Here is a 25,549-nt window from a genome sequence, read left to right on the forward strand (position 1 = left end):
AGAAATTTATGCAACCAGAATATTGTAACAGGAGCTTTGTTTTAATTAAAAAAACCCCCACTTTTATTGCTGCTTTACGTGTTTAATTAAATCCCACCAATCTAATCCAGTCTGACATAAATCATTACTAAAAACATAATTATATAGTAAATAAGCAATATACCATTTACTATTTTCTAGTAGGTTAAAAAGTAGATTAATAAAAATCATGCTCTATAATTGCTCAAATCAATGTACATAATTATAGTCTGTCCTTCTAGGTAGCACAGAGATGTAATAAATGGGATACATTGGCTGTTAGTTGTAAATCAGCACTTTAAAACAGAATGGTTGTGTTGACAAGTCTGAGAGAGATCCTTTGTTTAGGAAATAAAACAAATGAGAAACTTGATTTTAAGATTCCGGTTACTACACACCAAAAGCTTCTTGCTTTATCATTAAATGATTTGTGTGAATTGACTTTAAATTGCATATTGGCAGCCAAGTCCTAAACATTTGCACCAAAGTATCTGCTTGAGCAAATCCATCAAAATGGACCTTAGTGGAATGTTTTAGGAACACAGGAAGCTGCCTTCTACTTAGCCAGATCAACCAGTATTGTCTGCACTGACTGGCAGCATGGTTTCAGGCAGGAGTCTTCTGCATGCCCATCACTGAGCTGTGACCTTTCAGGGCAGTGCACCTGAGAGCAGCAGACTTGCAAGGGAGACATAGGGGAGGCTGTATGATGCACACAGCTCTGTCCTCAAGCAATTTTTACTGCCTTATGCTGCTGCCTCATTCTGCTTCATGGTGGGGCTGGTTCTGAGAAAGTGTAAGTGGAGTGGGTAAGTAGCTTGGAGGTACGTCTGGTTCCTTTGATGTCACCTGAGGCTCAGGTTGCCTCATTGGCATGGAGTGAGTGCCTTCCATTAGCTTCAACTGGTGGTCCAACTGTGTCCCTATCTCGACAGAGATAGCCTAATTTGTGTTGTCTACCTCAAAGTTAGAACCTCTCAGATGGGCACCATTGCCATTATAGGTGTTCGTGGTGTATTATGGAACCTCTTTTTTTCTAGAAAAATAGAACTGAATATAACCTAGATGTTACCAGACCACAGACCACAGAAATTAGGCCATCCCTGTCCTGATAGGGACACAGTTGGGCCACCAGTCGAAGCTGATGGCACTCCTCGCCCATGATTCACCCATGAATACAGCAGTTAAGAACTGGTATACTGGCCCAAATTCTGTTTTCTGTTTCAATGGAATTCCAAATGGATTATATTTGGAACCAGTTAACACAAAAATGAGCTCAAAGCTTCCACTGTATTCCATTAGGTTTCCAGAAGTGGCTTTTATGTCATGTGAAAACCCAAATATAACACAGAAATTAACAGTTAGGGGAATGTCGGTGAAACAGAATAAGCTCTCATGTGAATGAAGCCATCATCAGAAGGAAAAGCCATTTGGGTCTATACTTCCATGTTAAATAACATGACCAGTTTGCCAATGGGATGTGGCCGTGTGGGTTGGTGGAGGATTAAGACCTTAACTCACCCTCACAACTTACTACCTGTCAAGTCCAGCTGCCATACTTCATGCTCAACTGCAACTCCCTTTTTCTTTTTGCTTATGGGTTTGGAACCTGCTAAGAAGATGACAGAACACCCATGGGGTGCATTTGGTCCAGATGTTCTAGCTGCTGGCCCCTCATTTACAACTTTTAGCCTGATGCCCAACACATTTCTTTATCTTTCATCTGAATGAGTCAAAACTGATGGGTTGAACTTACTGGGTAAAGCTCTTTCTCCTTGTGCCTTTCAAGAAACAGTAGGCACCTCCTACCCATTTTGCTCCTGTCTACTTTGAGTCAAGCCCAAGGAGACAACAAAGTGCTCTTCTTGAGACACTGCAGGAGTCACATAGTTCAAAATACACTGAAGTGGGTGAGAGCAGAGATGGTGAACCTGCTTCTTAATGTGGATTACAGCACCTTTGAGAACTTTTACTGCTAGGTATTCTCAGATCAATGAGCTGAGGTTGAGATTCCAACCATACATTCACTGTGATGTCACAAAGCACATGGCATAGCTGAAATCCAACAGTGTTGTGCTTCTGTGTGTCTCTGTGTGGGGGTGTTGTCAAGTCCCACTGTCATAAAGTCACAACATGCTTTGCAGCCAGTGATTTTGGCTTCCCATTCCAACTATTTTGGAGATGGATGAACTACATTGCAGTTATGTTCTCTGATGCTGTGCTACTTGTTAAGAGTAGAAGTCACATACAGGAGCAGGTAGTTACATATCTGAACCCATTCACAATGTGCTCTCAAGCCTTATAATGCACAGTCACTTCAGATCTGTTTGATGGTGGGTTCTGAACCCCAGACCACATTGCTGCCACAGATAACACTCACAGTCAAAAACAGGTATTTTCTCCCCCTCTGCTGTTTCTATTACTTTCCATCTGCACTATACATTTAAAGCAGAATCATATCCCTTTAAGCAGTCACAGATTCCCTCAAGGAATCATGAGCAGTGTAGTTTGTAAAGGGTATTGAGAGTTGTTAGGAGACCCCTATGCCCTTCACAGCACTACAATTTCCCAAAGTGTCCTGGGAAGAGGAACAGATTTCTTAAACCACTCTGTGAATAGTAGCCTCCTAACAACTCTCAGCACCCTTAACAAACTACACCTCCCAGTATTAGCCTGTAGTAGCACTGCCTCCATAGTTGGTGGCAGAAATGCTTCTGAATACCAGCTGCTGTAAACCGCAGGAGGGGAGTGTGCTCTTGGGCTTGGGTCTTGCTTAAGGGTTTTCCACAGGGATCTGGGTAGCCACTGTAAGAACGGGGGAAGCCATGACTGTTTAAAGTGGTATGATGCAGCTTTAATTGTATAGTGCAAATTGTGTTATATAGGTGTGTGTTTGCGTGCCTGTGTGTGCAGTATGCTGAGCAAGTACTGGCGGGACCCTTGGTAGGGTATCCCGCTATGTTTTACCCACTGAAATTAAGGAATCTAAGTTAGTCGTGGTCATTAATTTCAGTGGATCTACTCTGAGTAAGATTAACACTGGATACAACCCCAAGTATCTCGGGATGAATGGATAGATCTTAATCTTTCTTCACCTGTGCATGTAAGTTGTAGCCTACTTAATTTATCTCATGCAAGAGCCATTGAGAACTGACCCTACCCCTAATTGCAAAGGCAATTAACTTAAGTTCTACTGTTTGGTTTGATCTTATGCAAATATACATATATACATAGGCACACCACCCACTCTCACATATAAAAATTCACCTTCCAGACATGGTCACACATATACATGGTAAAGAACAATATATTCCCACATCTCTACTGGGAATGAATTTAATCTCCATTCTAGCTTTTCTGCACCAGGAAGATAACCCAATATCGATGTTTGCCTTTTCAGCTCAGCATGCCAATGTACTGAAAGATTCACACAGTGTGACATAATGAGGAATGAGCTGTGCTGTGATGGGGCTTTTGCAGGGTATAAAGTCACTGATTCCTCACTGAAGCCACAATTACTAATTTGAAGCGCTGTCTAATTAAAACCACAGCTATGTATTTAGCCTCTTGTTATACCTACTACAGGTTTATAATTACAGAGACCTCTTTATCTACTCAATTAAAGTTCTCCGGATGCAGGCAGGTTGTGTTTGAACCCAAACACCCAAAAGGGGCCAGAGGCGTCCCATGTAACCATCTCCTTGATGATTCCTTAGCTTTGCATTCTTGTTTTCACATGGAAAGAAAACAGAATACGGTAAGTGAAACCACAATAAATGTACTGAGAATCTCAGGAGAGATACCCACACAGTGAAAGTTGCTCCCAGTACCTGTAGCTACACAGAAGCCAAGATACTTTACTGTTGCAGAAGATAAGGCTCAGCAAAACAGTAGGCTTTTGCAAATATAGAGAGATAGAAATACAACGTATTTCTGATGCTCTAAACAAGTTCAGAGAATTAATAGATAACACCATCCAAGTAACACAGACTAACAGACTAACTGCAGACTCACAGACTAAGAAACACTGAGCTGACTGCTCAGATATCACAGATATAGTCAGCGCACTGGGCTATTATCATAGTAACTGGCTTGGCTCATTTTGCACCTTCGATTAGCTCATCCACAGGGTGATTTACACTCATGAAGGAAATTAACTTCTCATGTCCAGTTACTCCAACAAAATGTTCAGATTGAAATCTGGGGAAAATACAATTGCTTTCCCTGACTTATTCTGCTCCTTTCTTCCTGAATTTGTCATGTGGGTGATCCTACCCAACCAGGAATCACATAGTAATACTACATAGTACAACATTGTCATGTGATGACATGGTAAGATATCAGAAAATAAAACAATTGCTTAATCAGTTTTGACTACATTATGACATCACTGAGGGCAAGTGAAAGCAATAGAAAGTCTTCATTATGATAAAGATGGGGGGGATTGCTGAGTAAAGGAGGTGTTTTCAGCATGGCTGAAAACTGTTATGAGGAATAGTGACTAGCATCAGTTCAGTTCAGCCCTGTTTAGGTTTGTTTGCATGCTACTGTCTTTACGTTCGCTTTAGTCCACTCACATGATCTGCTATCCTAAAATAAACTCAGATTTGTTTACCTATTACAGGGCTCGGGTAGGAAGAAGATGAATTTTCCTCCAAAAGAAAATTCCAATACTCTTTACTCATGTCTTGTTCATCTCTAGATACATGATCCTGGTATGCAGACATGGGTGGGGTGCCAAATTAAGGATTCTATAAGGACATCTACTGATTCATGACTGGCCTGAGATAGCTGCGGTGGGATGACAGGATGTGAGAGGCTGATTCCTTGACCCTCTTATGGTAACAAACCAGACATAACTTCCTCTGAAATAAGTTTAAGTTTTCCCTTTGCATGAAGCTACCTTGAAAGCTGCAGTGGTTCTCATAAGGAGACAGTTCAAATGTACTGTTTTAGGGTCCACTGTACAGCATCTGATTTGCATGCAGAAGTTTCAAGCTTCACTCTCTGAAATCTCTCTATGAAGGGCTGAGAAAGAATCCTCCCTACAACCCTGTATTGCTGCTGCCACTCAGTGTAGCCAATACTAATAGGGTTGCCAGATATCCAGGTTTGCCTTGGCCCCTCCAGGTGGCAGATGGAGGGTTTGAATCTCCAGGTGGGCAAAAGCACTTTAAAAACTTTTTAAAATCATCAATCATTAGAGGCCATTCAAATCAGAGAATAATTAAAGAGTGGGATGGAGTGAAGGAATACATGAAAAACTATGGTTCCGGAACTGGAATATTAATAGATAATGTGTCAAAAGTGCAGGGGTAAGCAAGGAAATAATAAAAGAATCAAATGAATAATTATTAAACTACAACAACACAACAAGTTGGAAGAAGAAGAAAAAATTGAGATCACACATGGTGAAGGGGAGTGGGGGGTAATAGGCGAATTTATAAAAAATTCTAATATAATATTTCTAATTGTGTTGCATTTATATATAGCAAAGGGAAGTCTATAGCAATTAGGTATATTTTAATCTAGTCAACTATGTAATAGGCTTATGTTACAAAACAAATATGGATTTTGAATTTGATGTTTGCAATTCTTTTTTGGTTTTGGAATAAAGTTTTTTAAAAAATAAAATAAAAAGAAATCTTTAAAAAGAAAACCATAATCTGCGTGCAGCTTGCAAGCTTCAGCCTGGCAGGAGCTGGCTGCAAATTATTGCATAGGTTCTCGTGGTGGTGATGGTGAGGCTCTGTACTCCTTTACTTTCTCTATCCACCTCAGTCTCTGCAGTGGAGATGCAGAGTCCAGACTAGAGGAGGTATTTATTTCCATCTGAAGTGAAATGGAGACTAGATGGATTATTTCAGCGGAAAGTAGGTGGAGTGGGGGCTGGCTCAAAGGCAGAAGAAAAGAAAACATCAGATCAGAAAATTCACACTGCCATTTCAGTTATTTTCCCCACCCCTTCTGACTCTGAGGCAGCCCCTTCCCCTGACACAATCCAATTGGGAACCCTAAACATGGGCATAATAAATCACTTTGGATATGTAAAAGAATAGAGTGATGCAGGGGAGGGAATATATTTTAGGGAAAAAATAGTTTTTCAACCTAAAATCTGGATTGAAGACAGCTATACTGATTCACAAAAGGGTGTTTTTTTGCTAGTCCAGTGGTATTTTTGACCACCACCCCTGACACTACTGAGATCTTAAACAAAGAGTAGGCTGTGACCATGTGTAAAGTAGGTATTTGGAAAGGTCTGCTCTTGGTGTGAAAATAGAATCCTTACATTTTTTACATGGGCTGACTACAACTTCCATCATGAATGCAAAACTTCCACTGCACCTGGGAGCACATTTAGCTAAGATTTCTATCTTAATGTCCAAGAAGTGACATATCTGCTCATTTGTCAGACTTCCTATGTTTAACTTGAATGAAAGGTTGGAAATGGAAAAGTGGGGAGGGAGAACATAACAGAGTATCCTGCATAATGGCTGGCTGGCTATTTGCCCCATGCGTTTTGTTGCAGGACCTACTTGATTTAATATAAAAGCAAGCTTGTGAGCAGTACAGGACCATTATTAATCAGTAACAGGTTTAAAACAAATTTCCAGAGGGACAGCTGTGTTAGTTAGGTTGCAGCAAAAGCAACAAAGAGTCTTGTGACACCTTAATGAAGACTAAACAATTTTGAGACAAACACACTTAAAGACTTTTTAAAAAGACTAATAAATTTAAAACAGCTATCTCCTCAGGAAACTTTCGCTCCTGCTGGCTCCAATTCTACTGTTTAATAACATCACCACTTAACAGACAGTTGAATCAGATTAATCACAGTACAGCATGTTCATTAAGAAAATGGTATGCAACACACATATTTTGTCTATATACATTTACGCATCATTTCCGATTTTTCCAGAATGACTACCTCTTTCAAACAAATATTTATCACTGTGCTTCAAAATCAATCTTTTGTCTATTAAATATAGATGGTTCTATCTTTGATGTTCAACAGTTACATGCCGAAGCCCTCAAGATGACCATTTTTTTTTATTTACACAGAGTGCTAAATCTGTCCAAGATTTGCATAAAGTAATGTGACAAATGACAGCACACTTGTTACAAAAATAAGAGATTAAAGTATATCTACGAAAACACCCACTGCAGGACCCAAAGGCAGTTTATGGAAATTTTAGTTGTAGGGTTGAAATCAGGACCTCCCTTTGCATCTTCCTTTCTCTTGTCTGAAGCCTATCAAATCACCCCCAACCACCCACCCTGCACACACACAGACACACATTGTCAAAATCGTGCAACGTCAATCGTGTTTCAGTGTCAGTTTGGAACAAAATTCTGGTGCAGTCTCTGGAGGAAATAAATGTCAAGATCAGATGGTGTTCCTAGTCCCTCGTGCAAACCTTGGGCATGCAGTCTTTCAATGCAGGCCATAGGGAACATAGCAAGCTGCCTCATACTGAGTCAGACCATTGGTCCATCTAGCTCAATATTGTCTACACTGCTGGCAGCAGCAATCCAGGATTTCGTACAGGAGTCTCTTTTAGCCCTACCTGGAGATGCCAGGAACTGAACCTGGGACCATTTGCCTGCCAGGCACATGCTCTGCTATTGAGCGATGACATCTCCCCTAAGGGGGCCTCAGAGAATGGTCCAAGGGCAAACAATGCTTTTAGGTTTCAAGAAATTAAGCAGGCGTTTGCTCGAGAGCACCATGAAAGAAACTGGATCAACTTCATCAGGTTTTATGTGAATTAATTAAACTAAATAGTTTTAATTTGATTTCAAATAAAAATGCAATTAATTGTTACTGCTTTGAATCTTACTGTGTTATTATCTTCCTCAAGTGGCTCAAGACAACTGCTATTTTCAATAATGCTATTTATAGGGTAGGGTAAGGGTAACTGGGAATGGGTTTAGGGAACCAAGGGAGCACACCAGCCTGAAACATTTGGGAACCACTGGTCTGATAGAAATAGCAACAATAGCTTTGCACAAAGAGGCCAGTTTGTGTGGCAACATACACTTCTATTCCCCAGGCAAGTAGCTCCCAAACTCCCTTCCCATCCTCTCCATGGGCTATTTGAAAATTGTTAAGGGTCTTGACGGAACACCAGATATTTTTGTTTTCCTGCCTGTTATAGTGATTGCCATGCATTGTGCTAATTGCTGCATGCTTTTTGCATTACAAATTTAATCCCAACAATTCGTATTATTGGAATGATCTAGTTGAGATTCTTGCATTGTAGGGGATTGGACTAATGATTCTTAGGATCCCTTCCAACTCTATGATTCTATTAAATTGTAATACAATAAAATATGTGCTTCTGACGCCTAATCCTCTTTCCACTCCTTTCAAGTCACTCCCCCCTGCCATTTCTGATCTGTCCCAGAACAGCCACTGCCCCTGTTCCTCTCAGACCACCTGAATTACCGGTAAGCTCATGAACTACAGTAAGGAGACTCCTGACCTAGACCACTATGTGAAGAATAAATTGCCCAACCCCCCAGAACAGAAACTAATTGCACTTCCCTTAAAAGGGCTCTCTTCACTTTTGCTAGTTGTACCATACCTTTCTATTCCAAGACTTTCTGCATGCACAGTTGTTAGCCAGTAACTGTAAGTTAACTGTAGCTTAATTTTACACTGTTCCTGTTCTATACAACCGATTTGCGTTATTTTTATGGACTTTATGGATTTTTATGTACTCACTTGCAAACCCCCCTGTGACTTGGACAAAGGGTAGCATATTCATCATCTAAATAAATAAATATGCTAAAATGTCTCATGGAGTAGATGTAATAACTCACTGGTCCCCACTACATCCAAAGCCACATGGCATCTCACATAGACTGCTCATTTCTCCCCATTAAGGATCACTTTGTTTTACGTTGTTGTTGTTGTTTTAAATGAAATGGTTCATTTCATCCATCCCCAGGTGGTTATTGTTTTCAGGAGATTTCAGTCTCATAACAAAATACAGGGGTTGAGATGGAGAACTGCAGGTACGAGGAAAGCTACCATCATTAGCAACAACAGCAACAAAAATCCATTTTGTCCATCTTCTCGAAAGCTGGCAAATGCAGAACTGAAGCTGAAATTCCATCCTCTTTCCTCCCCCACAAGGTATTCAGATTCTCCTTAGAGTCACAGCAGGGTACCTATCTAACACAGCCTCCTAATCCACATCCTTTATCCTGGATGTAATTTAACTGGTGCCAAGACTCCCTAATGAATTTCACACATGTGTACTTAAATTTGTTACAGCTTACCAGTTCAGTATGATAAGCAATAACTGAAATGCTGGATTTCATGTGTTCTCCTGCCAAGTATATAGCGGGCCCTACTAATGTCAGAGTATTGATACAGATTCATTAATTTGTGTTAATTTTCAGGTCCAGCTACATATAGAATGTTGGGGGATGGGTCTCTCTTGTGATTAGCTGAATGTGCAAAAAATAAAATAAAAAATAGTGTTTTTACTGTTAACTGTTGTATTTCTCAAATTTAGCATACTAGAAAGAAAATACAAGTTGACAAGGTAGGATTGTAACAGCATGCCGAAGACATACTGAATATGCATTGTTAACACAGCACCCACCATGGATATGTTATGTACATGTGCCATTATTCAAGAGATTAATGGGTCTTCTTAATTCTCAAACACATCTAGATGAGTGTCTCCCAAGCACTTTTTTTTAGTAAAAGAGAACAAGATGAAAAAGCAATGGATAATTGAAAAGAACATCAATCTGTTCTTGCATCACCAACATGCCCTACAACCTGTGTGCAAAGATTTCCAGGAAAGTACATCTCACAGAAAATTATGCATCTTACCACCAGTTGTTTCCCTGCTTAATAAATGAGTCTTGATTTCGCTGTTACTGTTTTTCTTCCCCTTGCACAACACTGTTCAACCATCATATGTTCACTGGGACCATTCTGATTGCAAAGTGAATGGACTCTGATTTACACAACCATTTGCCACCTTCTTTGAGATTTTTTTTCTGGCTCCCAGGGCTGACATCAATGCGGCATAACTGCCTAAGCACTTTATTTCACACCAGTTTTTGATCATTCAAACTGTTAACTAATCATTTTGAGAAACAGTATGCTGTTAAACAGGAAACAATCTAATTCTTATCAGCAGCCAGGATGTATACACTTACTTTTCTATGAATATAGCTCTGTTGCCAAATGTGATCTCACACCTAGACATATGGGAAGGTGCCCTAGATTTAGCCTACTGTTGGCCTCACTTTCCACCCCAAAGGGGATTGGCCATCACTGGGTAGTATCCAATTTACTTAAGTCCATTGATTTCAATGGGTCTGCTCTGCATATGGCTAACTTTGGACTGGGACGCAAAGCCATTTACTGCTAGCCATAAGAAGAGCCTGATGAATCATGCCAATGGCTCATCTAGTCCAGCATCCTGTTCTCACAGTGCCCAACCAGATGCCTGTGGGAAACCCTCAAGCTGAACCCTAGAGAGTGCAAAAGCACTCACTTCTCATGTGGTTTCAGCAGCTGGTATTCAGAAGCACTGCTGCCTCCAACCATGGATGTAGAGCATAGTCATCATGGCTAGCAGCCTTCAATAGCCTTATCCTCCATGAACTTGTCCAATCCTCTTTTAAATACATCCAAGTTGATGGCCAACATTGCTCCCTGGGGAGAGTTAGTTCCTTAGTTTTATGGTGCACTGCCCATTCTTTTGTCTCTCCGGAGTCTTCCAACACTCAGAGTCATTAGGTTTCCATTGGTGGGGAGGGATAAAAGCTGTTTTCCATGGACCTTCTCCACACCATGCATAAGGTTATAAACTTCTATCATATCACCTCTTACTCACATTTTCTCTATACTAAAAATCCCCAAGCACTCACAAGGGAGATGCTTCACCTCCTTGATCATTTTGGTTTTGTTGCATCAAAATGGTTAGAGCTGTTGAATCTCTCTTTGAAATCCAAGAGGCTTTCAAGTGCTTAACTTTGGCTAGATTGTGTCCTAACTGAATGACTCCAACAGAGGAATCTGCAATATCAGACAAGTAGGCATTTTATTGCACGGTGTTTCTATCATTCTGTCTATTTACTAACAAGTTACCTTCTCCACTTGGGAGGACTCACTTATGCAGCGTAATGGTACTTTGCCCAAGCTTTATCAACAATGCAAACTCTTCCAAGGTAAAGTCTAACAGTTTAATAAGATTACTCCTTCTTTTGCTCATCAATTATAGATTGAAGGAGCAATGCACTTATTGCCTTTGTAAGCTGCAGATGGATTCCCATTGATCCACAGGCCCCCAATACCGAGACGAACAGCTCTAGGAGTTCCAATATAAATTAATGCATTGGTTATGCAAGAATCTTCTGGGTGAGATTAATTACTTCTCAATAAATTAATTCTATCTCTGTTGAAGCCTTCCTTAATTGCTTCCACTTAGTATAGTAGCATCTGCTATATAAAAATAAACAATTTGTTGATAAGAATGCAAGATGCCTTGCATTCCAAATTGCAAAAGTATATCTTACCTCTTTCAACTCCTCCTTGGAACTGGGAAGCCACAGCTCCCCTATGTGAGAAGGGGGGGGGCAGGAATGTCTGAATAGCAACCACCTGTCTGCTGTTCAATTCTTCCAGGTGGGACTCCTGGGCATTTGTTGCTGTTGTTTCCTCCTTAACAATGCTCTTGCAGTACTTAGAAGCTTCCAGCAACACCTGCTGCATGTCTACACCCAGCTGAACTGGGTGATCAATCTGAACTGGTAGAAAAAGAGCAAGGGCAAAGAGGGCAAAGAGAGATATGTAGGGGTGGGGTAACAACTCTACTTTATCAAAGGGGGCAGTACAACATGGTGGTGGTTGCTGCCATATTCTCCCCCTGTTCAAATAGACTGGAAAGTCTTGGCAACAGTCTTGGCAGTAGTCCACCTGGGTTGAAAATGCTACTGGTCAATGACAGGTGGCAAAACAGCAGCTATCCAGGACTTGATTCTGGATGACGGTGGGGATGGTGGTGGTGGTAAAACTCTCTCAGCTTTGCCCTTTGGGGTTCTCTGTAGAGCAGTATGCAAGGTCTGGGGTGTGGAATTGCAGTGGTCTACCATGATTGCATTCCTCTCACCAGGTACCTTCTCCTGCACTCTGCTGAGTTTGTGTGTGTGTGTATATGAAGATGGCCAGGATGAGTACAGATCCTGTTGGTGCACCACACCACCACTCAAGAATCTCCCTTCCTGAGCTAACTAGGGTGGTCTTGGGGTTGGTGCTAGAGCCCCCTAGCTTGTTGAGGTGAGGAACTTTAGCATTCACACTGAGGCTCTCCTGTCAGGATTGGCTCATGATTTGATGTCTGCCATGAAAACCATGAGTCTGCCCCAAGCAAATTCTGGACCTGTCCCTGCTGCAGGACACATTCTGGACTTGGTATGATAAGCATAGGGGGTAAAATAGCCAAACAAAACATGGTTAAGCAAGGTTGTTGGGTTCAGGCATAACACCAAACCCTAGGTTGCCAAACAATAACTTGTAATCAAGCAACAAACCATAGCTTCATGCTGAGCTTGGTTGGCAGAAAAGAAAGTTTGGTTAATCTCCTGAGCTGGGTTGGTGCATTCAAACAAACCAATGTCAGGCTTATTAAGATGTGTGACATAGGCACCGGTAGGGTTAAAGGTAAAGCTAGTCCTGCCCGTACGGGCCAGTCGTGTCCAACTCTGGGGTCGCACGCCCATCTCGCTTAAGAGGCCGGGGGCCAGCGCTGTCCGAAGACACTTCCGGGTCACGTGGCCAGTGTGACAAGCTGCATCTGGCGAGCCAGCACAGCACATGGAAACGCCGTTTACCTTCCCGCTAGTAAGCGGTCCCTATTTATCTACTTGCACCCGGGGGTGCTTTCGAACTGCTAGGTTGGCAGACACTGGGACCGAGCAACGGGAGCTCACCCCGCCGCGGGGATTCGAACCGCCAACCATACGATCGGCAAGCCCTAGGCACTGAGGGTTTACCCACAGCGCCACCCGCGTCCCTCGCTGTCCCGGTAGGGTTACTATATTTCAAAAAGTGAAAATCCAGACAGAAAAGTTGTTGAGCATTAAAACAAAAAAAGGGGGGGACTTTTCTTGGATGTTTTTGAGCTATTTCTGAGGGAAATCGACAAAAACAACACTACTGACATGGGCTGCCATACATCCAGAAAATATGGCAACCCTAGGCACCGGGTTCCACACAACATTTTTTAGGGGGGAGTCACACGTGTGATGCCATGTGCATGACATGTACACGTGACATCACGCAGCGACGGGAGGCTGTGGGGAGGCCTGATGGGGCCTACTGTAGCCACAGGTAGGCCCACTCGGGCTTGCCACATCAAGGCCCGATGAGGCCCGGCCTCTCAAGATTGGGGGAGCTCAGTCTCATCCCTATATATGGGGGGAGGGGGTAGCCCCATAGAATTGGCACCTATGGTGTGTGAACCAGGCCACTGAAAGTACACACACAGAGAGATACACACAAATATCTATCTATCCAAGTATATTATGGATTTATTATTAACTGAATGCTACTTGTTTTATGTTGTCTCACCTTTCCAATGACTTTGCACCCATAACACCAGTATAAAATGCTTGTTTCATCATGTTTAGTATAGTTTGAGAAACCCCCTAGTGTTTCTTTTACTTATAAATACATAGAGTTGAAAGAATCAGAGACTCTACTTAAAATAATCCACTAAGTACCATCTGGAAGGAAATTAATTTTGAAGACGAGTTTATCAAGTTAATTTGGCTGATACAAACAGACAGATTTGAGGCAATTAACTAAATATTACCCCCTCCCCCGGTTTCAATTCATTATAGCAAATTAAACATTTTTTCCACTTGAAAGTGTTGTAGTGCTTACATCTAAAGCCTGAAGATGTGTTTATTATTGAATTGCTGCTTTGAAAGGAATCATTCTTCAACAGAATAAAACCAGAGGGTTAACTGGTACCATTTATAATAATTATAATAGTTGTGTGTTTTGGCTATATTTGTGAGGAAATGGGAGAGGGGGTGTTTTTGCTTGCAAATCTTCACAGCTTCTGGCTGGGGAAGCAATCTGCTCATTCTCTGCTCTCTGCTGGGAATCAAGAGGTAAAGACAGAAACTCCAGGGATGAAGGGTGCATTCCATAGTGCTGTTGTCTACTAGGATTACATTCAGCTTGCAACAGCCTAAGAGTACTTTAAAGTGAGGATGTCATCCTCCTGGGAAACAAGGAGCATAGCCTTTTGTGCTTTTAGGCTGCAATCCTGTACAGTTTTCCTGGGAGAACTCAGTGGGGCTTATGATTGAGCAGACCTGTATAGGATGTCAATCTGTTCCATGCCCTGTCTTGGTGATCATTTGCCTGATAGACAAAGGCAATGGAGTATCCAGATTCTCTAAGGTCCTTGAGCAAGCCAACCTACTTGTGCACTCCCCTCTCTTGCTGTATCTACTTCCTCACTGCCATGATGACCAGCTGTGGTTGCTCCACTTCCTCTTCCTTGCTACCAGCTGCTGGCTTGCCAGATGGAGACACAACTTGCTAGCAGGCAGATGAGCAAGCATGTTGCAGTGGTGAAGAGAAGAGGAAGGCTCAGAGGCCCTAAGGCAAGGAGAAACTTTTTCAATATGCACTTCAATGATGCCATGGGGCGAGGGGCTCCCACTGAATGTGCACTTTGAACATTGACCCTTTTACCAACTACGTTTTACCCAGATGCTGGCTCTCTTGATCCCTTCTGTCTGTGCAGAGAAGACTCTCACCAAAAGAAACACCTAATGGGCTGTCAGGGCCAAGAGCTAGGACACAGGAAGTCAATTCAGGAGAGAGTCTGAACTGAGGAGCTGGGCCAAACATCAAATATATAGGGCCAGATGGAATGCTATTGGTTCCCTGCGTCACCTGATCTCTGTTGGACTGGAGGCTCCACTACTGCCCTTGGGTTATTTACATTGGTGGTGATGCAGCACTGTTCCCTGCTTGCAGGTTGCCATGGTGGCATAGGGAGTAAAGAGCCTGGGTTCTGGTTCAAGCCTCTTGGTGCCTTAGAAGGACCGGTTCCCCATTTGTTTGGACAGCTTGCTGCAAAGAGAGTGCCCTGACACCACCACCACCTCCTCCTCAGATTATCTACAGGGACCACTGAATAGCTTTCCCATTGAATGCAGCTGTTCTGTTCCAAGGGGAAGAGTCACTGGCTGGGAGGAACTCCCTCATGTTATAACAATTTGCATTTCATTATCTCCCACTCTTGCAGAGTCACGTTTTGCATCTACCATTTCCCCATTTTAATGATTTCAACATTTTAATTCATGATTTCTGCTCATGTCAAGTCATGCGGTCAATACTGGGTGAATCTCTCCAGTGACAAAACAGATGCTAAATGCACTGAGAGGAAACCAAAATAAGGAAATATAGCAGTGTCCATCCAATTAACCTATAAAGGAGAGAGAGATGATACTGTGAGAGTGCATTAGATGACTCTAGAGGGTTCTTCTTTTTCTTCCACTCTTCCCAACAAAATATTAGACCTTTTTGTACATTATATTGAAAACAGATACAAGCTGTCTCTACACAAGCACAAGTGTTTGTGTGAAATAACGACTTAACTGGGGCTCTGGGGAAGCAGCCTTTGCTGCCCAACATGGGCAGAATGTGGTCCTGGGGGACATGTTTGGCTTCTGTGTGGTTAGGGGTGGGATGTACGGGCCTTCCCTCCCAGCTGAGCAGGCATTGGCCCATGCAAATGGGCCATTAGTCCTGGAGGAGGTGGGCTTGCGTACCCTTTAAATGAAGACCGTGCCCAGGGTACCCCTCTGGGATCACTAGGAGATTCACCACCCACCCAGTCTGTACACCCCTTGCTCAAAGGTGAGTGTGTGGGGCAGTATGAAGACCTTGCTATGGTATGTCCAGTTGCTGTATTCAGGGCCAAGGGGAATTTTTCCCAAATTGGTTGGTCTGCAGGTTTTTGCCTACCTCATAGCAACTGTCACAGCTTTGGCTGCTTGGGTACCAGGACAGAATGTTTCTGTCCAGGTGTCCACACAGGGGTCTATGGGCCATAGAACTCTTCCCAATGGTGGCTCTGGTGGAACACCTGATGCACATCAGGGGGCGACTGCTAGTAAGGGTTGACCCCTGCCTTATGCATCAAGCAGTAGACAGGCTTCTTGATAAATAAATAAGTGGATTTATTACACTAGTGTGCCTTTAATCATGCAAACTTAAGGTTTTGGTGTACACTTGAATCCCTCCTGCAAAAAACTGACAGTCTGGAGGCATCCTCAGTGTGGCAAAACTAATGTCTAGATATGGATATAAGAAGGCATTGTTTTCTGTTTGGTTCTCTACTCATCACATACAGTATTGTTTCCATCCTACTGTGGTTCAGTTTGTCGGCTTGGCATGCTGTCTTACTATATTGTTACTTGCCTGCACCATTGGGGATGAGACTGTCTACAAATGTATAGCTAGATCAGTGTGGCATTAGATGTACAGTATTTGGTGGTTTATTATCTATGTTTGAAATTATATTTATCTAAATTATGAATTATCCCATTTACACTGAATCAAAATGCTGGACAGCCTGGTTTCTTTCATTTCCAGTTTGTTTCATTTTTCATCTCTTGAATTTACTTAGAAGCTGTGTGGTTTGTTGTTGTTTTTATAAAATAAAAATAAAAATTTAGAAGATCAAAATATCTCGGAAACATCTGAAAAGAGCAAAAGTCCCTAAACCTTTTCACCCAGAGCCTTGAGCTGTAAAATGAAACAGACATTGCTTTCAGGTTTGTGATGCCATTCCGGTGTGTTAATGAACAGTAGAAGCTCAAATATATGGATTCGAACACTGTGTTGTTTCCACAGGCCTACAGCGATGTTTGGCACAGATTGTACTCTCTGAAGTTTTGCTTTGTTCTCTGGATTTATTTTATACGGGTCAAAAGATCAGCCTACCTGCCCATATCTGTCACAGATGCCTAAGAGCACCGCAACTTACAACTCAGTCTGGAAACAAGATGAGGGGGAAGTTTGTGAAAACGAACAACCAGCTGCCAATCTCATTCTACTATCATGCTGCTTGATGCTGGAAGGCTGGAAAATTCAGAGCTAATGGTAGCGGCTGGCTTCTGTGTCTACTTTTTCAGACACACCATGCTAGAACTCTCTCTTCCTTTGTACAGCCTCTCCCGATGGACACATGAAACACATCGGCGGAGCTCATTATCGCCGACAGCCCAGTAAGCACACACAGAAATCCTGCTGGCAGCCAGCAGGACTCTATGAGTGCAGGCGAAAAGATGCCTTCCGCAGCAAGAGAAAAGATGGGAAGCGAATGGCCACCTGAACAGAAGGGTTATCATCTTCATTTGTGCAGCCTGGGAAAGTTCAACTTACTGAGACAGGAGAGCAAATGGAGAGGGGTATGCTGCATTCAACCAGCAGTTGTTGTTGTCCATTAGGGCTGGAAGAGTGGAAGGCAGAGAGGTCAATGGCAGGTGGAGCCAGAACCAAGGCTTCGCAGAGCCACAGCCAATGACAGGCAGAGTGGATTAATGCTAGTTTTGTTCCCTCCACCTCCTCCCGAGTTCTGCAAGGGCAAAACTGCAAGGGAGGAGGAATCTAGCAAGCAGTGCCACCAGCTGGTCTGGTTGTAAGAAGGCAGGGAGGTTGGGTGTTAGCTGAGGAGAGACTGAGGCTGGTGTGGCAATGTCACGTTTGCCCTAATGGCTCAGCCTCTACTGCAGAGCTTTCCAAATGGTGTGTTGCAACACATTAGTGTGTTGGCTGCAGTGTATAGGTGTGTCACGTGAACGCTCCCAACGCTCCTCCCGGGGCCGGAAAGGGGTTACCATATTTTTCGCTCCATAGGGCGCACCGGACCATAGGGCGCACCTAGTTTTCAGGGGGGGAAATAAAGAAAAAATATATTCCCCCCCCCCAGCCCCAAAGAACAAAGAAGCCAAGACAGCCAGCAGGATCCTCTTTAGCCACGCACAACCTTTCCAGTCTTTGGCAGAAGCCAAGACAGCGAGCGGGATGGATCCTGCTCACTGTCTTGGCTTCGTTTTTAGCCATGGGGCTGGGGCGGGGGAAGCCCGAGCTTCCCCCAACCCCAGCCTCCAGAACAGGCTGCTATCTGCAAGGCTTTGGAGGCCTGCGGATAGCTGCCCAAAGCCCAGGGAGCACAGTGCTGTGCTATCTGCAAGCCTTCGGAGCCCGTGGGAACTCCCGGTGCGCACTGACCCCTCTCACTCTCCAGGCTTCAGCGAAAGCCTGCATTCGCTCCATAGGACGCACACACACTTCCCCTTCATTTTTGGAGGGGAAAAAGTGCGTCCTATAGAGCAAAAAATACAGTAGTTTAACCTCTGGTTTGCTACTAAAACTGAATTATTGTGTTGTGAAATGATGCATGTCTTAAAAGTGTTTCACCAACATGAAAAGTTTGGGAAGCTCTTCTCTGCTGTCTATAACCCATTCTACTGCCACATTAACAGGAGACATGGAGAGATGCTTCATTTTAAAAAAACCACTGGAGGGGAAGGCCCTCAACAAAGTTACATGCACTGCAAAAAGCCAGTAGTTAAGAGAGGAACCAAGGGAAAGCTGGGGTGAGGTGTGGGGGAGACTCCCCTTAACTGGAAGTATCGGGTAATCTTAAGTTCAGACCAGTAAAAACACAAAACTGCAAGCTCCTTCAGAAGCTCTGAGTGGCATTCAACTAAGTTTATGCAGAGGAAACCTACTGAAATGAATGAACCTGACTAAGTTAGTTCTGTCTGCTAACACAAAAGCATGGCCAGTGGCTGCCCCTGCTGCCTCTCAGCAATTATCACTGCACTCTGTCTAATGGTAGAGCTGGCCCTGGAGGCTATTAAAAATGCATGTCAATATGTACAGTTAGTAGAAGGATCTTTTACTGGCAGAAATTGCCACCATATTACTTAATGTTCCCAGTACATCATTTTAGGAAAGAGGGTTTTTTTTTAAAAAGTATGTTCTACTTTTACCCCTCAACAAGGAGCTGCTCAGAGTGCTTAGCAATGTCTAGAAATGAGCACAAAAAAGGGAACAGGAATACAGTAAGTCACTTTTAAAAGATGCTAAAAGCTGCCAAGACCAAAACGCATCATCAAAAGAACAAACAGCCAGAGCTAAGAATAAATAAACTAAATTAAGCTACAGTTGAATCAAAGGCTTCTTCTTGTTGTTGTTTTTTTAAAAAATGTCCACAAACCCTGGCAAAACATCAGGAGAGGAAGATAACCAAACCTCTTGAAGCAAGGAGTTCCACAGTTAGGGCACTACTGCGGAGAAAGCCCTCTTACAGGTTGCCACCAACTGTGCCTCAAATGGCAAAGAACTTTTAATAACTGACTGATTGCTTTTTAGCGTTATATTGGAGAGATACTTTTTTATTATGTATTGTCACTGCACTACTTTTTTAGACTTTTCTTTTTGTGAAATGCTTTGAGCACACCTGTGTTTGTGGAAAATATGATAGATTAAGAAACTGACTATGACTGTGACCCCATCTGCACTATACACACTTAAAGCAGGATTAAACCACTTTAACTGTCATGGTTGTCCCCACCCCCAAAGAATCCTGGGAACTGCAGGGGTGCTGAGAGTTATTAGGAGGCCCCTATTCCACCCCCAGAGCTACAATTCCCAGAGTTCCCTGGGAAGTGAGGTGGATTGTTCCCCAAGGCTGAGAATGTCTGACAAGTTAGACCCATGAGTCAGGCGTTTTCCCAAAAACATGCCATTTACTTTCTCCCATATATAAATGTAAATGTACAGTGGTACCTCAGGTTAAGTACTTAATTCGTTCCGGAGGTCCGTTCTTAACCTGAAACTGTTCTTAACCTGAAGCACCACTTTAGCTAATGGGGTCTCCTGCTGCCGCTGCACGATTTCTGTTCCCATCCTGAAGCAAAGTTCTTAACCCGAGGTAATATTTCTGGGTTAGTGGAGTCTGTAACCTGAAGCGTATGTAACCCGAGGTACCACTGTAAATGCCAGTCACCCTTACGTTTCCTCCCAACAACAGTGGAATGGAAGGGAGACCTATTGTGGCTAACAAGAAGCCTGTCAACAGGCCAAATGTGTCTCTCTGTATGTCATTTGAGTGTTTCTGTGATCCCTCCATACATGCCCCCCACATCATTATTGACAAACATTTTGCTAATATTAGTAGCTAAATGCCAGGGCCCAGCTGGGAGAATATCACTAGCAACATAGTTTTGGTTTGTACTGCTCTCCATTTCCAAAGAAGACGGGTATTATGCAGCATGCAGTGTTATCACCTCAGAATGCCACTTAATACCATCTAATACAAAACAAGGCTTTAAAGCCCCATATCATAATTCAGCAGAACATCCCTTATCTCTCCTGATAGTGAATCTCGAGTAGCAACTACATGTTATTGTGTTTTAGGGATTGACATTTTGCGTGAACATGCTGATTTTCTCTTCAAGGCATAGACAATTGGCGTTTTATGCCAGGGAACACTTAAGCCAACAATGGCTCCTATCAGTCTGAGATATTCCGGCAATTGCCAACGTGAATTTCATTCCTCCACCCTCCACTCTTCATCTTATGACATCAATAGTGAGCCGGCTTTTCTTTGATAAAAATAAAAATACCAACGAGACGACTTCATTCTCCTGTCACAAATTGTCAGAAAGATTGAGGAACCACGTCAAAACAAAGATGTGTTCGTGACATGAGAAAAAGTGGTAACAAAAAGCTCTGCACTCAGACGAGAGAAGCAGCACAACACCCAAATCTGAACGCATATTGTTGAGATGCTGAATTGCAGCAGCACCTGCTCCCTCTGGCCATATGTATAAAGCCTGGTAGCGATGTGACAGTGGACAGTGGCAAGTCACCACTGATAAGCCTCTCTTCCATGAAATTTTCTAATATTTTTAAAAAGTTGTTGGTTGTTGGCCATTGCTACCTCTTGAGAGAGTGAACCCAAGAGTTTAACACTGCACTGCTGCATGAAGAAGTGCCAAGTTCTTCTGTCTGTCCAGCGTCCAGCTTCATGGGATTGGCCCCAAGTTCTACTATTATGATAGAGGAAGAAAAACTCTTATCCCTTCTCTGCCTCTGAACAGGGGCGGAGGAAGGTGGGGGCGGTGGGTGGGGGCCGCCTGGGAGAGACGCGGTGGCTTGGGCGTGAGCAGGCTCCACACTGCCCAAATAGTCCGCCCGCTGCCTCCCCCCCATCTGTAGGGCGGCTGAGTGGGAGGAGGCAGGCAGACTCCAGAGGCCCCGTGGTGTGCCCTGCCCCTATGGGCGGCTTGTCCTCCACTGCTGCCTCTGAATGGAAATAGCTGGGAATCACAAGTGAGGAGACAGCTGTTGCACTTAGATCCTGTTTTGGTGTTTCCCACAGGCATCTAGTTGACCACTGTGAGAACAGGATTCTGGACTAGATTGGCCATCAGTTTGATTCAGCAGTAATCATGTCCTTATCTACTTTGGGTTAAATGTCACCATTTTTGAAAGGCCTGGTTGACTTTCACTGCTCATTTTCCCTTCTGGTGTTCCTGAAAAGGATTATAAATCATTTCAATCTGCTTTCAGATGCTAGCTATGTCTCGGTTGCTGCTGCAGTTTGGAAGCTGTTTTCTATTTTGATGCAGTGTTTGTGTTTCGTTTTACAGGGATAGTTTCGAATTGTTCTATTATTGCCTCTGAGTTATTTCATTGTAAAAGCTTTTGAATTGTGTAATCAGTGTAAAAATGTGCAAACAGAAAAATAAATAGATGCACAGCAAATAAAGCAAGGCATGCTCCTGTGTATTATAGAAGTTGTGGGCAATTGACCCCTTAAGATTTTTCACTCTGTTTGTGGACAGAAAGAAAGGAGGGCACATTTCACAGAATTTCTTCTGTGAGAGGAGAAATTTCCCAACAGTTTTTCAGGTGCAGGGCTGCTCACCAAAAGCACAGCTTCTTTCTTTTTTCCCTTAAGTGTGGTGTTTTATTGAGGGAGGGCACCCCTTATTTTTTATACTCCACAATGCCCCTGACTTTGCAACAATCTGGGAAATGTCCATCTACCTTCCTTTTAGGAGAAGGGGGGGAGAAAAATAAAAATAACCAATTCCCCCCCAGAAAGCATTTTACATATACAGATGTATTACTGGCATGATAAAATCTGGCATATAGCATTGCGGGAGAAACTTTACCACGAACTACCACTGATGAGGGGACAATGAAAAATTGATCAATCTGCAACAACTTGATTTCCCTTTATTGACTATACAAATGCACAGGATCATGATAGGATGGTCCCAACAACTTATAAATTGGTGTGGATATCCTGAATTCTATGGGAATTTTTTTTGTCTGCCTTTGCCAATTGGAAATCTTGTAATTTGTAAAAAAAAAAAAAGGAAAACAACACCTATAATATTCAAACACTGCTTTTGAAAGCTTATTAAGTTATATTATTTGTATTGCAGTATTTTATATTGCACCCTGAATTGCAGTGAGGGGTCTGAATCCTGTTTATCTCTGTAGTGGGGGTAGTTTATTTACAGTGGTACCTCAGGTTAAGTACTTAATTCGTTCCGGAGGTCTGTTCTTAACCTGAAACTGTTCTTAACCTGAAGCACCACTTTAGCTAATGGGGCCTCCCACTGCCGCCGCGCCGCCGGAGCACAATTTCTGTTCTCATCCTGAAGCAAAGTTCTTAACCCGAAGCAATATTTCTGGGTTAGTGGAGTCTGTAACCTGAAGCGTATGCAACCTGAAGCATACGTAACCTGAGGTACCACTGTATTTGTTGTATTATCTTAAGTTTACGTGATAGCTTTCTCTTTTGAAATATGCAGAAGCCAAAAGAGAACTAATGAATTTTTTAAGAGTCTTGTGAGAAAAATTCAGTTCAGCTCTATTTCCAATACCCAAATCCGTATTAGGAAATGATTATCTCAGAGACATAGCATTACCCATATGTCTTTTAGGTGTCTATTTAGCATTAGAAATGTCCATGAATGTCCACTGAATGGTGCATTTTGCAGTGACCACACATGGGAAAGAGAACTGCAGGCAGTTCTGACTAACTAGGAGCAAACTCTTAACAGTAGCTCTTGACAAGCTCTTAGCTAGGATGTCACCTGACTATGTCGAACCAACCAACTTCTGCTTCCACCTATATACTATCAAGGACCTGCTGATGTTTTCTCTTTAAGCAACTTGCTGGTATGGGAAGGTTCCTGATGCCTTTCTTCAGTTCTTTACACCTCCTCCCAAGTCCTCCTCCTTAATTTAGCTTCCCCCTTCTCAGCTTGTCCTGCCATGACATTAGCTTGCCCCTGGACAGCGTACTGGTAATGATTCTGCCCATGTCATACTATTTGCACACAGGCTTCACACCCATTTGGTTCTTTTCCTGTCCCCAGTTGCCACCTGAGCCCTCTGCCACTGCCAGAACCAGGGAGCACCCAATACATTTTGCTGCCTGAGGTAAAAGACAAGATAATACCTCTTGTCCCGTTCTATGTAAAGAAGTTGACAGAACAGGCAGTCAAATCTTATTTCGATGCTAGTGACCAGATAGCATCCTCCGCTGTGCCTGAGGCATTAGGTTAGTTTAGAGGAATCAAGGTAGACCCTGCCACCAGAGGGAAATGGTGCTGCTTCCCCTGCAACTAATGTCCTCTCACATTGCCTAACAGTAGGGCTGGCCCAGAAACAGAACATCCTACATCCAAGGCCAGCTCAAGACATTTTGCTGCCTGAAGTGAAGGACAAGATGGTGCCCTCCTGCAAGGCACATACAGAAAAGCCAATTGTACTGGCAGTTGGATCTTGCTACTATATTGGTGAAAGGAAAGTATTTTCCACTGCATTTGAGGGCAGCAGTCTAGCATAGTGGGTACAGGACAGGCCCCTTAGCATATGCCACCTGAGGCAGCTGCTTCATTCTGCCTCATCATAGGGCCAACTCTGCCTACATCCAATATGTGCAAAGGAGGCTGGCTCAGAATGGCATTATGAGCACAGTCAACAATGTACTCTGGGTTTTCCCCCCTTCCAAAATTTGGTAAATGTGTTGGCACCTCCATGAATCTTATAGCTCAGACCTGGCATGAACAACAACAAAGCCACTATTTGTATACAGCAACATCCCCAGTGCTTGAGAGGTGATAGGGAGGAAAATATAGCTATATTAAGTATTCAAGGAACATTCCGACACATTTTCAGCAAGGTATTTTTAACTCTCCCTCCATACATAAAATGTACAAATACACAAAAGGCTTTCTTAATTGGCCTGTTTTATGTACCAAGGAATAATGGTCTTAAATGGGTTGAAGAGAATGCCACATTTATCTCTCCAGTGAGGGGAAGACATGATGATTCAGAAACTGAGAAGCCAGGAGGATTGAGTCACGAGTGGAATATATATTGCTCCTTTTCAATATATTATGTATTCCATTCCTACTGCAGTTCCCTAAAGGCACAACTAGAATGAGAGGGGGTAGGGGCAAAATCTAAATGTTTCATTTCTACTCGACATAAGTCATCTTCCCACACCCTACCTTTTCGTTTTAGTTTCTGTTAAAACCTTTTCTTGTCCCCAGAATTCTTAATCACAGACAATGGGGTTTTGGCAAGTGTGCAAACTTTCAGCTATCACAATAACCTTAAACAGGTTTCCTCTTCCCACAAATGAAGATGGCTCAAGGCCCATTCCTGCTTTTTAATTCAGAGTCAAGAGTAGCGATGTCAGGGAAATTCAATGAAAACAGAAAAAGAAGCAGAAGTTACTGAAGTTTGCATGTTTGTCTGGGCTCAGGAACAGAAAACAAATACAGCACATAGAATCAGTTTTTGTTCACATGGGAGGGGGGCGGTCTGCAAACATTACATGATGAATGACTTTTAAACATTATTTTGGTGTTTCATTTACAATGTAAATTATGAAGTAGGTTAATTAAATAGTTATGCAACTTAAATAGCTGACAGTGAGATGACTAAAGTAGTATTTGGTGGAAACCAAACTGTAGAGGAATGAAAACAGTGATGGTGGTGGTGATGAATACAGATCAGGATTGGAACTACTGCCTTTCAGCTCTCTAATCAATAGAGTATTCTAAAAATCTAAACCCTGCTAGGGATCTCCTCCTGAACATGTAAGCAGGCAGTGATGGCTCAAACTATTTCTGGTCCATGTCGGTGTAAGTCTGTACAGTCACAATGCCACTTTGATCCACATTTGGATGGATATTGAGTTAACACAAGAGCATGCTAGTGTCCCTCTCCCATTGCTATTCCACTTGCCATGGAGAAGAACCCATCTGAAGTAACCATCTGAAGTGAAAAGAAATGTGGGAGCTCCCTCTTTGTTCTTTTCTGAAATGCGCAGGGAGCCTCCACAGATACAGAACAGTGTGTGTGTCATGAGAACAGGAAGGGGGCAGAGCTACCACTCTCATTGCCACACCACCATTTTCC

The 25,549-nt window shown here is 42.9% G+C and overlaps 1 protein-coding gene across 5 annotated transcripts in view; it reads right to left on the reverse strand.

Moving 5' to 3' along the window:
* AFF2 (ALF transcription elongation factor 2) overlaps positions 1-25,549 on the reverse strand; it is a 388,341-nt gene that overhangs the window by 289,120 nt on the left and 73,672 nt on the right. The window contains exon 1 of one of the 5 annotated variants that reach the window (XM_053374953.1): positions 1,775-1,985. The exons of the other annotated variants lie outside the window; for them this stretch is intronic. The gene's annotated coding sequence lies outside the window, so the exon portion shown is untranslated. Of the gene's footprint in view, positions 1-1,774; positions 1,986-25,549 lie in introns of those variants that run through there. 5 annotated transcript variants of the gene reach the window in all.

This window comes from Podarcis raffonei, chromosome Z (genome assembly GCF_027172205.1).
Source record: "Podarcis raffonei isolate rPodRaf1 chromosome Z, rPodRaf1.pri, whole genome shotgun sequence".
Lineage (NCBI taxonomy): Eukaryota > Metazoa > Chordata > Lepidosauria > Squamata > Lacertidae > Podarcis > Podarcis raffonei.